This window comes from Syngnathoides biaculeatus, chromosome 2 (assembly GCF_019802595.1).
Source record: "Syngnathoides biaculeatus isolate LvHL_M chromosome 2, ASM1980259v1, whole genome shotgun sequence".
NCBI classification, from domain to species: Eukaryota; Metazoa; Chordata; class Actinopteri; order Syngnathiformes; family Syngnathidae; genus Syngnathoides; species Syngnathoides biaculeatus.
This window is the reverse complement of record NC_084641.1, coordinates 1,750,606-1,764,726: the sequence shown is the minus strand read 5'-3', so window position 1 is coordinate 1,764,726 and position 14,121 is coordinate 1,750,606.

Sequence of the window (14,121 nt, the reverse complement as noted above, 5' to 3'; positions counted from 1 at the left end):
ACGATTCTTACCTGGAAGAAAGAAGTTTTTTGTAACCATTGCAAATTGATCATTACAACTAAATGTTTTGTTTCTAAAGCTATATTTTACTTTTTAAAGGAAAACACTTATACCAGGTCCTAAAAAAATCAAAAGAAATGGATGGAGAGACATTTATATATTTTCCCCAATAAATATTTTGGCCTCAAACAACTTTTGATCTTGGTTTCATTCTAGAATACAGTACTGTACTTTTTTTTTTTTTTAATCAATGAAGAGTTGAATTTTGAGAGTGTTTTGATGAGAGAAATGTGGGAAAATGTTCATGCATGTTTGAGAAAATAATATACATAAGAAATGAAAAAAATCATACTGTAAATTAAAATAACATGTTAAATGAAAAAAAAACAACCTATAAATGAAAAAAAAACAAGCAATGTAAATATGAAAAAGCACATCCTGTACATGAAAAAATATAATGACCACAAAAAAAATCCACCTCATGGATTTCACGTAACCCAGGTATTTTTTGGAACATAATCACTGCGTTAAACAAGCACTGTATATCTAGCAGTGTCTGCAGAGGACTACCGTTACATTGAAGTGTTGAGTCACAGTCTAAAACAGATAACTAGATGAGCCAAAACTTCATTCAATTAAATGAAAACACCAACCAATTAAACCAAAAATACGTCAAGAGTCAAGGCTTACATGCGTCATGCAGACCAAGAGAAGCTCATCCATGCTTTTATCTGAAGTAGACTTGTCTGTTGTAATGGTCTTCTGACTGGACTGTCCCCAAAGAGCATCAAACAGCTGCAGCTCATTTAGAATGGAGCAGCTCAGGTTGTGACCATAACGAAGAGGTCAGAGCATATTTCATACTCCAAGTCCATTTAACAAATATGACAGGATTTTTTAAAAGTCAGACTCCCACTTTAAACCAACAAAATATTAAATGTATGCAGTATTTACATTTCACCAGTGTAGTATCAATATTCTCTGCATCACTTATCCTCAATTTAGTTGCCGGCTTGCTGGAGCCTCTCCCAGCTGATGTAAGTGTGTGGAAAGGAGTGAAAATTATGTGACATTGAAACTGGGGCCGAAAAACAAAACAAGGAACTTTGACCTTTACTTAGGCATCCACATTGGTCACCACGCAGAGGTCCTAGATAGATGGCCAAACGAAAATTCAAATTCAACATTTGAGCCAGAATATATGTGAATATATACGTGTATAAAAGAAGGTTAAATCTGGGCCATCTTTACATCGAGAAGAATTAAAATAACCCCCCCCCTCAAAAAAAAAAAGGGGGGAAACATTAGGGCTTTGTGAATAACCACCACAAGTGGAGGAAACTGAAGAAAAGGACAGAAAAGAAATATTTTTTTGGGGAGGAGGGTAAGTTTGGACAGCAGGTTGAGAGTGCTCGAAGGGAGACTGGCGGTGTCAGAGCAATGCCATGTGATTCCCGTTGCCTCCTTTCACGGTTGCAGTATTCTGTCAGGTTCAGATTTTCAAGGTGTTGGAGGCAAGAGAGAATGTGAAAGACCCAAGTGCAGGGAGGCAAGGAAGGAGTGCAGGAATATTGAAAGAGGTATTTTGAATTCCCAAAACAAAGGAGCCAAACATGGAACGAACAGAAATTAAATCAACAAAGTCCAAATGTCTTAATTGAAAGTAACAAAGAAACATGGAAACCAAAAGACTGACCACAAAGAAACATGACAGGATATGAAAACATGGACGATAACTGAAAAGACAATGCAGCAAGATTGAGTGAAAGAAAGCAGGGAACAAAATCCAAAAAAGAAATGATGTGAGGGCAAGGAACACCTGGATAAGACACGAGTGGCTAGAGGTAGCTGATTGGTTGACATAAGAGCTACACGTGGAACAGGGGAAAATCTGAAACCCACATCCACCTTCAAGCTCCAGTATGTACAAAAGTGCATTTCCAAAGCAGCTTACGTAAGTCACCAGCTTTATGCAGTCCAGCCACGTTGTTTTTTTTTTTTTGTGTGTGCACTTTTTACTATTTCATCATCCAAGTACTGTCACTGCAGGCACACACAGCCCTGTGTGGAACATACGGTGAAAGGCTTGCTAATTAATATGCCTTCTACTCTGCACACCTCTGGGTTAGCCACACACAATCAGACGGATGCACACATGAATAAGAGAACATTTAAAAATGTACTCCTGACATATTGGACTGCTAGTTTAGGTTTAATATGTTCTGGTATATCAAGGTTGGTGATAATGCAGAGCAAAAGGACACAATTAGTCTGTTTACCCAGAGATGAGTATGGAACATCTACAATCCAAAAAATCCACACGCACACACATTTCCAACCAGAGCGTGACCCTCAGCTTTGTTATTACCATCATACTCCAGTCAACACCCAACCTGTATCACCTCAAGTCAAAAAGACAAGATCTCTTTGCATTCATTATTAGATCTGGAAATGATGGGGAAAAAAAGAGTCAAGGACGGTGGCTATTTGGAAAGATGTTTTTTTTTTTTTTTTTTTTTACATCTCCTTGCAGCCATTATTGAGGGGACGTTATGGCAACAAATAAGTCGAGGTATCTCGAGTGTTGTCTGAGGTTTTATTGGAACCCAATCTCCACTCATTTGCTGCACAAGGATGTTTTTTTTTTTTTTTTTTTTTTAGCAGCACGAAAGAAAGCCTGAAAGAGGAAGATGGCATCATTGCAGATTTCAGAATATAGATTGCTATTCACTGACACTCTCATCTCTCCATGACCAAATCCTTTTTGTCAAAGGGGGCTGAGGAAGCTTTTATCTGTATACTGGAAAATGTAGACTACAAAAGACACACTCATGCTGGGATCGAAGGTCAGGCTCTGAAGTGGCATGTGGAGAACTGAGCCTTTGTTAGGGGCTCTCAACCAAGGGCTATACCAAGGAGACCTTTCCAGCTGCCTGCCTCTTTTTCCCTCCGTACCATTAGGCTGTTCGAGGCAGCCACATGGTATTACCCCAGCTATAATGCTCCGGCTCTTGCCTGAAAACTCCAAAACGAAACTTGGCCCATGTGTTGCAATGTAAATCACATCAGGTGATGCAGAAAATCATGGCCTTGGTGCTTGAGGTTTTTTTTTTTTTTTTATAGCACCCGGGCTGTGCTTTCACACAACAAATGGATGCTTACTTGAGCAAACACACAAGCGTGGACTATTTGAGTCAAACGGAGAACTCAAGGGAAATCACAATGGTAGAAAAGAGAAGGTAAAGTCATTTTGACTGATTTTAAAGAAAAGCAATCAGCCATGTGTTTTGAGTGAGCTTTATTTCCCAACATCAGCCAAACCATCCTCCTCAAGGTGCTATTGTGGAAGCACAGCAGAAGAACACAACAACAAGAAAAGTTTGACAAAAAATAAAAGACAACTAATAAAGTTATTTTTGCTTTCTCAGTTCAAATAGAGTCAGTAAAGTCAGGGAATTGTGTGAGTTCCGAGTGAGTTCTGTTTCGTTATATCACGTTGGCCATGTAAAGAGGACTGTGATATCTCTATAGACTGATTTGTCTATCAGAGGATTACATAATACAGGACAAATTCCACTGTAGCATTTGCCAAGAAACCATTTATAAATGGTGTATCACTTAGAGTTCATTTTTAAAGACGACCTATAGCTCAGTGGTTATAGCATTGGTTTGGTAAACCAGGGGTCACGAGGTTGTATCTCACTGGGGCCTCTACTCCCCAAGAGGGGTTGTGTAAGGAAGGGCATCTGGCATAAAACCTGTGCCAAACAAATATCAGTATTCATCTGTGATGTTGCGCTGTGGCGAGAACCTAACGGGACAAGCCGAAAGAAACTTAATTTACTTACTGTTTATGTTTACATGTCCTTGTGTTTCATCAAAGTTTTTCTCAATCAAATTAGACTGAATTCAACTAAATTTATGCACGTAGTGAATGTTGGTCTGCTTTGTGGCACAGCTGTAAAGGGTTGGCCTCACAGTTCTGAGGTCCAGAGTTCATGCCTCGCCCCACCAGTGTAGTTTGCATGTTCTCCCCATCCCTACGTGGGTTTTCTCTGGCCACTCCAGTTTCTTCCCAAATCCCCAAAACATGCATTCACTGGAGACACTAAATTGCCCATCGGTGTGATTGTGAATGCGAATGTCTGTCTCCATGTGCCCTGCAACTGGCTAGTAACCAGTTCAGGGTGTACTCGGCCTTATTCCTGATGATAGCTGGGATAGGCTCCAGCACTCCTGTGACCATTGTGAGGATAAGTGGCTAAGAAAATGGACGTATGGATATATTTCTTTTTGTCATGAACCTGTATACTCATGAAATCTATACTCCGTTGGCAATGAAGCCACATGGCTGATGCCCACAGACACGCTGAAGACTAGATTCTATTACACACAATAAATGGTACCATCACTTTGTAGATTCAATATCAATCAAAGAATAAACTGTGCCTCTGAGAAGGGAAGGGTAAGCAATACTTAGTTTTTATTTTTTTCAGGCCGAAAACATCCAAATATTGAAATATGAGGTCAGGATTGCAAATATGTGGAAATGATAGCATAAAATTACCTTCACACATTTATGAAGGCTTTCAACGCTTCTCGTTCTCATGATCTGTTGGGAGCATGCTTGCCTGGTATGTGGGATGTAATTTGTTGGGCTTTGTTTTAACAACAACATTATTATTGAGGTTTTTTTTTCCTGGAAATTGCAGTTCAGAATTATATTCACACACAATAGACAGTTTCTTGTTAGAATGATGTTCCATGAGATGGACACTTCAGCCATTCACCTCTTTGCTGTGAGACTGCAAGAAAGGTTGAAGATTAATAGCATAACAACTCAATTCGTGACACACTTGTTTCAGCACATTAAGATGTGGCTTGGTAAATCTCAAACAGGTTTTTCATCATGATGTAACACAATACACTCAGCTCGTTGTGATGACAATTCCTCCCACCCTCAAAGTATCAGGTTAGGACAATGAAAAGCATAATTTAATATACTTTAAAATATCTATACAGGTAGGTATATTCTTATTTATTTTCGTCACCAATATTTGGATGCAAGAGATTGTTCATGGCATCAACATGGAGAGAATCACATCATGTGATTGTTAAATCAACCACCATCACTGCAGGTAAATCAAGCGGCACGCTTTATCTAGCAAATGAGAACATGGCAGGTGTTGTCCTCAGCAGGCCATTCATTTCCACCCCTGCGCAGACGAGAGACCGAAGATAAAACTGTCACATCACTGAAGGAACACACACACTCACACATACACACAAACACACGCACACACCATTCTCCGGTGAAACGTCACATGACCTGTTTCTTTTAGACCAATATGCTTCCATGACCAGGGTTAGTTTACTGAAAAAATCCTGTGAAGTGAATGGAGGCTTTTGTTTCTAAATACATGAACTATGGAGACTAATGTATATTTATGTTTTTCACCATTTCATTTTTCCAGGATTGTATTTTTGGGTGTTGCTAAAACAGGGCCCAATAACAGACTTGTGCCACGGCCTCGGTCGCCAAGCTGCCACTTTATAAGGACTTGTGTGTTTTCATTCACCTCAGTAAAATTGCCACATGCAGGTAGCTAGCTAGCGATACCTACGCACTAAAAATGCATCTTGTCTTTGTATAGTCATCTAGCATGGATGCTTAGAGTGCCTCACTGTCATCTGTTAGTGCATACCTGTCATGCAGAGAACGGTAAAAGAGTGAGGTAGGTGGGGAAACAAGTGTCAGGACTGGGTTCTCGAGCTGGCGTGGCCGCTTTAGAGCGTTTTACTGTCTGCCATGAGTGTTTGGACTTGATGAATAAAAAGGCGGAATAGCAAGGGAAAAAAAAACCTGGATTGAAAACCTGTGTGTAGCCAGGGGCTTTGTGATGGCGTGACCACTTAAGAAGACCTCACGACTGCTGCAACGATCCGGTGGGATATTTTCCAGACACCAGAGGCTTTAAATCGATACATTTTCATGGTTTGAACTTAGTTATGTATGGCCAAAAGAACATTGGTAGACGAAGTAGGATTTATTTTTCCAGGGTGTTGTACTGGAGTTTGATGGACAGTTGAGTGGCAAGTGGTCTCAACACATTCATTGGATGCAGCCACAGTATTTGAGAGCAGCTTGAGTTTTCACGATTTTGGAAGCCCATTTTAAACATTCATTCCCTGAAGTGTGTTAAATTTAGAAGACATACTTTGACTTGGCAAGGACTCTAATCATTACAAACTATAAGTGCTGGATGCCATTTTAACTCAAAAAAGAGGACAACAGCGCTGTTGGACCCAAATAAATTAAAAAAAAAAAACATTGTTATAGAGTATGCAACTCGGAGTAATACCACAAAGGTCTCCATGTTTAACCCATCTTGACTCAAATTACTGTCGCAAAAGTAATGTGATAGCTGGGGAAATGTTTTGACAGGAATAAAAACAATGATGCACAAAGTATTTTTTGTGGAATTAAAACAACTCATCATCTGTCTCACAATCTTACAGTATATTCTCCCAGGTTCATCATACAGTATTAGCATCGCATTAAGGGATTTTTTTCCTCATGACTCGATATAAGACCACATAATAGAGGCAGTGTTACTCTAATCCCAATCATTTTTTTCATTCCTTCCTCCTCAGTATTCGCCCAATTTTTTCACGACATTATTTTCATTCATAGCCTTGACTCAGGCAACTGCCTGTCTCCAATATAACCTCTCATGCCAGTCTCTTCACCACCTTGTCCAATTATGTATCGGCCATGTTCCCCAGTGTCCATTTTTGCACCTTACCTAATAGTGTCAGCCACTTCACCGCAAATGGTGCAAGTCAGTTCACTACCTGCAGTATCTGGAGGAGGAGGAGGAGGCTGCTTCTCTGTCTCCACAGCTAAATATTGAATTATACATATGGATAAGAATGAATGTCAAACACAATATATACTGTAAAAAATTCATTGCTACTGCTTGTCCACAACTGGCTGGATCTCGCTTAGTACCGAAAAGTGAAATGTTTATTATGACAGCTCATGGTATATTTTATTGGTAATAGTGATGCTGTTGACATAGTTAAAATTGAAAAACTGCATCAAAACTAGTTGCTGATGGGTGGAAAACAAGGAGTTGTAAAAACGGAAATTCATTCGCATTTGTTGCTCAGCGTGCGGCGGGCTTTACACTTGCTTCTCTCCTTCGTTTGCACAGCTATTGGAACGAACAAAATTGAGAAATTGGCTGTGATTACAAGCTTCTGTTGGGTTATTGTGATGCTCTAAATAATGTAAAGCTTTATCTCTGGTCCTTCTCACCGATCCAAACAAATACACTGATGGATGTCTGGAGAGCTCAAAGGCGAAGGCAACTCCATCTTAATAAGCCAACGTGACAACACATTCAGGCGTTTCATACAAAAAAACAAAACAAAAAAAATATGACACCAGCTTTCTCTATGTTGTTGCACACAAGGAGAGCACACAGCCCGTAAATTGATGTGCGGCTTCTGCATTTTCAATTTTGTTTAATTTCATTGATCATTACCTTGCGTTGTAGCTTGACTTCATATCTCTCCTTTCTCTCAACCACCATTGTATTTACTTCTCTTTATTTCGCTGATGTTACAACAAAACCCGTAGGGTACTTTAAACAATGAACCAAGCTCTTAACACGGGCCTACAAAGAACAGCAACTTTAATTTTTCTGATACTTTTATTTTCTTTAACGCTTCAAAACAATTCAGTTACTGACGTTCTACAAATCGTATAATTTTGGTCATTGTGGTGGTTTATGGTATAACTTGTCAACTGATTGGTTATATTCAGTGACGCTGCCTAACACTCGACTGGAGAAGCCCCCATCCTAGCACTGATTGAAAGTGGCTTAACCTGTAATAAATGGATGCACAGGGATGTGCATGAAAATATATGGATGTATCTGGGCAAGCAGGACTCCCCCTGCATAGCCAACTTGTCAGTCCAGTGAGGGGGATGAATCAAAGACATTTCTAAATTTAGCTCAGACAGAATTAGTGAGACACTCCATAGTAGAACCCAACGGCTGGTGGTTACTAGGCAACTGCTGCTTGGCAACCATGTTGGTAAGCATCGATTATGCTTTGGGGAGATGCTTGGGGGGGGTGTCTGATTGAGGGGGTGGGGGACATCTTTAAAAGCTAAAAGTCTCTTGCAATGTCAAAACATCGTGGCTGTTTGCAGTGTATTTTCAATGAAAGTCATATGGAATGAAAGCTGCTGTTCAGACATGCCATCCCTAATAGAAAAAAGTCCTACAGCAGCAAAAATCCCAAAGAACTGATTTGGCCAACTAAATGAGTGCCTTTGGTATAGGTATTTTTCATCATGCGCTGCAGAACTGATTACACTATAAATTACAATGCGACAAATTAAGCGGAGGGAACTATTTTGCATACGAACGAGTGCAAAAAGCTTTGATGTGGAGATGAAGACTTATATTTTCATACTTTCTCCCTAGAGCATGTGTGCGTGTGTGTGTGTGTGTCTGCATGCGTGTGTGTGTGTGCATACACAAGGTTCCACATGCAGTGCTATCTTTGAGAAAATCAGAACAGCAATGATTTGTGCAAGGAGTGACAATGACTGGTGCGGATGACATTTATTTCTAGGAGTATTCAATGTTATAAAATAAGTACAGAGTTTCTAAGAATACCCAAAAAGTATTTTCAAGGAAACTAGAAAGACAACCCCACGACTCAGACCTTATATAATCCCGGTTTTGGTAACCATTTTACAACAGAATGAGAGACAGAAATTGTTGAATAAACAGTACTTCTTGGCAAATGAACAATTAAGACAATTTGCAAGGAGGCACGACAGACCAATTTTATTTCTATTAAAAATTAACATTTCTGCAAGAGGGTAATATGTATATTGGGACGTAAAGCTATTTGAGACTGGTACCATGGCCAACCATGAGCTGTAAAACCATCAACTTAGATTGAGCAGGCACATACATTCAGGAACTTAGGGTTCTTCATAACCAATATCAAACCTATGAACAAAAAGGCAATGTGTGTAGAACCAATCCAATTCGTCCATCCATCCATTTTCTGAGCCGATTATCCTCACAAGGGTCACAGGACTGCCGAAGCCAATCCCAGCTGTCAACGGGTAGGATGCGGGGTACAAACTAAAACGGTTGCCAGTGTCATGATCCTGCCGCTTCAGCACGAGCTGTGCGGCTGTGCTGATTGGGAGGCACACACCTGTGCCTCATGCGGCCTGATCATCCCCCGTATATATAGGACCCGGTGACGACTGGTCCTCCGCCAGTTCGTTGAGCTTCATGTCCCGTTCCAGCACTCTCGTACTCCTGATTGATCCTGTGTGTACCGACCTTCGTCCGTTCTCCGACCAACCTTGCAAGCCTGACTCCTTGATCCTTCTGCCTGCGTGGATTGTTTCCCCGTGTACCGACTCCTGCCTGTCCGCTCATCTGTTCTCGTCGCCCGACGTCACAACTACCGCTGCTGCACCGGACTGCCTGCTCGATCCCCGACCTCTGCGTACAATAAACGTGTCTCTTCTTGAACTACCTTGCGTCTTCCGAGTTCCTGCATTTGGGTCCTACCTCTCGTTCTGATGGGACGTGACAGCCAGCCAATCGCAGGGCACATCGAGACAAACAGCCGCCCTCACGATTACAAATAGGGGCAATTTAGAGTGTCCAATTAATGCTGCATGTTTTTGGGATGCGGGAGGAAACCGGGGTGCCAGGAGAAAACCCACACAGGAACGGGGAGAACATGCGAACTCTACAGAGGCAGGGACGGGATTGAACCTGGGTCCTTAGAACTGTGAGGCGAACGCTTTACAGCTGCACCACAGTGTCGCCTTGAAGACTAAAATGAACCCTAAAAATTATCAGCGCAGGAGTGCAATTGGACCATTTTAACTTGTTAGCTGCCTCACTATTTGTATAGATGTATTTTTTTTGTTTCATATGAGTGAAGTAATTACTTGGTTTAAATAACTCACAAGACAATTCATAGACTCTTGCTCTAGTTGCAATATATATTGGATTGGTAATACGAGTAAATTGTCGCCCTCCCCCCCATACACAAATCATAACACAAAAACATATTCACACCTTATAAAAGTTAAATAAACAACAACTGAGATTGTGAATGATTTGATTTATTGCACTGAACTGCTTTAAAATTGTATTTCTAACTCAACTTTATTGGTGAACAGACTATGCTGTGTACTTTGTGGTGACAGCCTTGTAACTCCTGGGGTTCTTAAGACTCAACTCATTGGAAAAAAAAAAGATAAATGTGTTCACTTACGTGTGAACATGTTCTAAAGTAGGAATTTGTTCCAAACGAGGTTAGGATTAGGTGTGTGTATATATATATATATATATATATATATATATATATATATATATATATATATATATATATGCTGTGGTCTGAATTTTGGAAAACAGTACAGACAACTTTATCACAGAGCCAACACAACAGATGACATTTTAATGGTGACATTTTAATAAACACGTTCAGTAGTCTGAAAATTATATTCACACGTATACTCAGAGACGGCGTCACCTCTCGGTGTTGATGGTCCCCACAGGTTTATCTTTCCTCATCTGGATCCTCAACGCCTTGCCATTTATTAAACAATGTCTGCCGTCTGTGTGTGTATGTGCAGGTTTGTATGTTCATGTGGGTGTCCTTTGCGTTTAAATGTGAGGGTGGGATGAGTTGGTATACTTCTTGTATTATGTACTTGTCATTTTTTTTGTTAGTCAGTTTGTGTTGCATTTTAATGTATGAAAAGTGCTCTATAAATAAATTTGATTTGATTTGAATTGAATTTGTACTGTATATACTAATAATGTGTCACGGTGGCGCAGCTGCAGCCATCTTATAGAGAAGCATTTATTTGTTCTGTCAGTCTTTATATGGAGCTGCCATAGATAGGTGAAGGAAGATGCGCTTTTTTTTTGTAAATAAATAATATTTTGACCATTCAAAATAAATTGGATAACACCACACAAGCTCACATGGTGCACAAATTGATTGGAAATCACTGAATAGAGGACAACTGTTGTACTTAACGTACTCTTATTCTTGCCCAAAAAATTTTGGACATCTTGCTTCCATCAAGATGATGTGATGATGTGGTTGAATTGATAAATTGATGGACGCTCTTATCCCAGGATTTCTAATATTTTGGACGTCACTTGAGTGCCTGGACACCACACTTATTATCCACTGTTCAAACTGCTAGCATTGTTTGAATACAGTTTCATTTCAGACTCGGCCCCATGCCTGCTCCTGGCGTCGTGCTTGCCTGCAGCTTCCTGAGAGTTAAGGTCAAGGTTGGCAGTGAGCATGCAGTATTGCACAAAGTGCAACCATTTTTTTAGGTTTTTTTTTTTTTTTTTTTTTTTTTTAATTCACTCACTGGACCTTTCCGACTGGCGATCTTAAGCTCTGCCCCCTTAGCTAGTTGCCATGTCCCACAAACTTTACTGCTCACATCCAAAATGGCAACTGAACAGAACAGGTTTCAAGTCAATTCTCTATCACGTATTCCAGATAATATTGCGGTATGTGTTTTACCAAATGCATCAGACATGACCAAGAGAGCTCTACAGAGAGGTCTCAACTATTTCACGCAAGGATATGTACACGGAATGAAGATTTTCGACAGAGCAGAATGCGATGTTAGAGTTACAGTGAAATGTTGGCGATCGACACAAAAAAGTTTAATGCCTCACACATTTCATATTGAAATCCAACAGGATAACAAACTTTTTAGCTTGTCCTTGGGTGTTGCCACAGCGTGTCATCAACAGGATAAAATAGTGGAATCGTACTGCACATGTAAAGCAGGGTGAGTACTTTTTACTTGGAAAGATCATGAGTAATGTCATTGTAGTCTTTATTAGTGAGTTAGGTTTGATTTTCTACAAGTGCATTTAAACAATGGTGATTAACACAGTCAGGACCGTAGTCACCAGATGAAAAAGTTTGACTTGGCTCGTAATGGAACCCAGTGCTCTGTCTTAAAAGTCTGATGTGATACAAATAGGCAAATAGATATTTCTCTTGCATGACATCGCGGATTTACGTGTCACTAACCCGACTCTTCGGCATAAAACATTACACACTTCATTCAGCAGGTCAGTGACACACTAACAAAGGGAAAATTGTTCTCCTGCAATGAATAAAGCACTGATAATAATTAAATGAAACTCAGAGAAGATACTTCTCCCTCACTTACCTACGAACATACAGCCTTGTGTTTGTTGATATTGTTCACATTTAGTTGTACGTGTGGTCTTCCACAAGCCTTAATCCATCGTAGACACTTTGTCAACTGTGTTTTAGGCTTTGGAAAATGAATCAACCGGGCCCATTGTAACCTCGTAGGATATCTTTAATCAGAATTGCACGTTTTCCAAGCGCATCTGAGGACCATTTTCTTCGTAACATGAACTTTTCCAAGCGCACGCGAATGACAACCAGTATTGTTTGTAGGACAACATGGCGGCAGGGTCTCGTCAAGCCAGGGGTTAGGACAATGCGGCTATCCGATTGGCTATTATTGTATGAGTGATTGACAGTTCGGAAAGGTCCTTAAAAAATGGAAGAGGCGTGATTAATTTACCTCGAGACTCAATGAGAACGGCGATGTGACGTATGCAGTTTTTTTTTCCAAGCTCAGTCATGCAGTCATCCACTTAAAGGGGACACACTACCGTTACATCCAATATCTTTAGCTTTGATTTGCGAGCCAGTTCCTTATTTTTAGTGTTTGCTACCAGAGTTAAATAATCCAGCCAAGAATAATCCGTTCAAGAAACTCTAAGTGTCTAATTGATGAAAGGCTGATTGTGTCCTGTGGAGCCTCTTTTGTGCGTGTTGGGTGGGTACAAATGATTAAAAGACTCTTTGGTCACACCTACACTCTATGCTTGTCTATTCTTGACCTGCAAGGCCAAGCTTTCAAATAAAAATTACAATTAAATTACAGGCAATAGATGGTAACAGAGTGATTATTTTCATATTAGAATAATGATAAAACAATAGTAATCGTATAAAACTCAGAGAGAATTTTAACATACTACATGTGAAAAAACATGACAAAAAGGGTGGCGTATTTTGGATAGTATCAAAAGAACACAAAAATTTTAAAATTTGATTTGAGTATGTCACCGAGCTGGTGAGTTTTTGAATGTCTGTTCAGGAACAAGCACACACACACACACACACACACACACACACACCACACACACACACACACACACACACACACACACCACACACACACACACACACACACACACACACACACACGCACACGTATACAAATGTGTTTGACTCGCATGACAGTTACGCATGGTGGTGTGAAGCCTAAGCCAAGAATAGTCATTTTGCTGAGATTAACCTTTCATCCCCTGTGAAATAGGCTATTTCCAAGATGGTAGCTGACGCACACGCTTTTGATTTTCCAGGTTAAACCTCGTGCTGCATCATACAGCTCAGAGGTCACAAAAATTCTTCTCGTTGTCTCCCTCAATTTACCCCTACACAGCACACATAATGCAACACCGTCAATGCCCCGTGACAAAGCAAAGCTTGAAGACACTCTGTTTGCTTTCACCACAGGGATATACAATAACTCCTTGAGGTATGGGTGACTATACCTCACCGTGCTATAGTATGCATGACATACTTGTCCAGACATTACTCCAGCAGTAACGTACGGTGAAGTTGATGGCTGTTGACATTAGAGTCAGATTTGCTATAACACATAACAGAGGGGTGTGGCATCCTGACATTAAAAAACATATACATATATATATATCCATCTATTTTCTAAGCTGCTTATCCTCACAAAGGTCGCAGGGAGTGCTGGAGCCTTTCCCAGCTATCATCAGGAATAAGGTGGGGTACACCTTGTCAGCCAATCAGAGGGCACATAGAGACAGTCACACTCACAAACACACCAAAGGGCAATTTGGACACTCAAATTAACACGTCTTTTGGGATGTGGGAGGAAACCGGAGTGCCTGGACAAAACCCACGCAGGCATAGTGAGAACATGCAAACTCCACACAG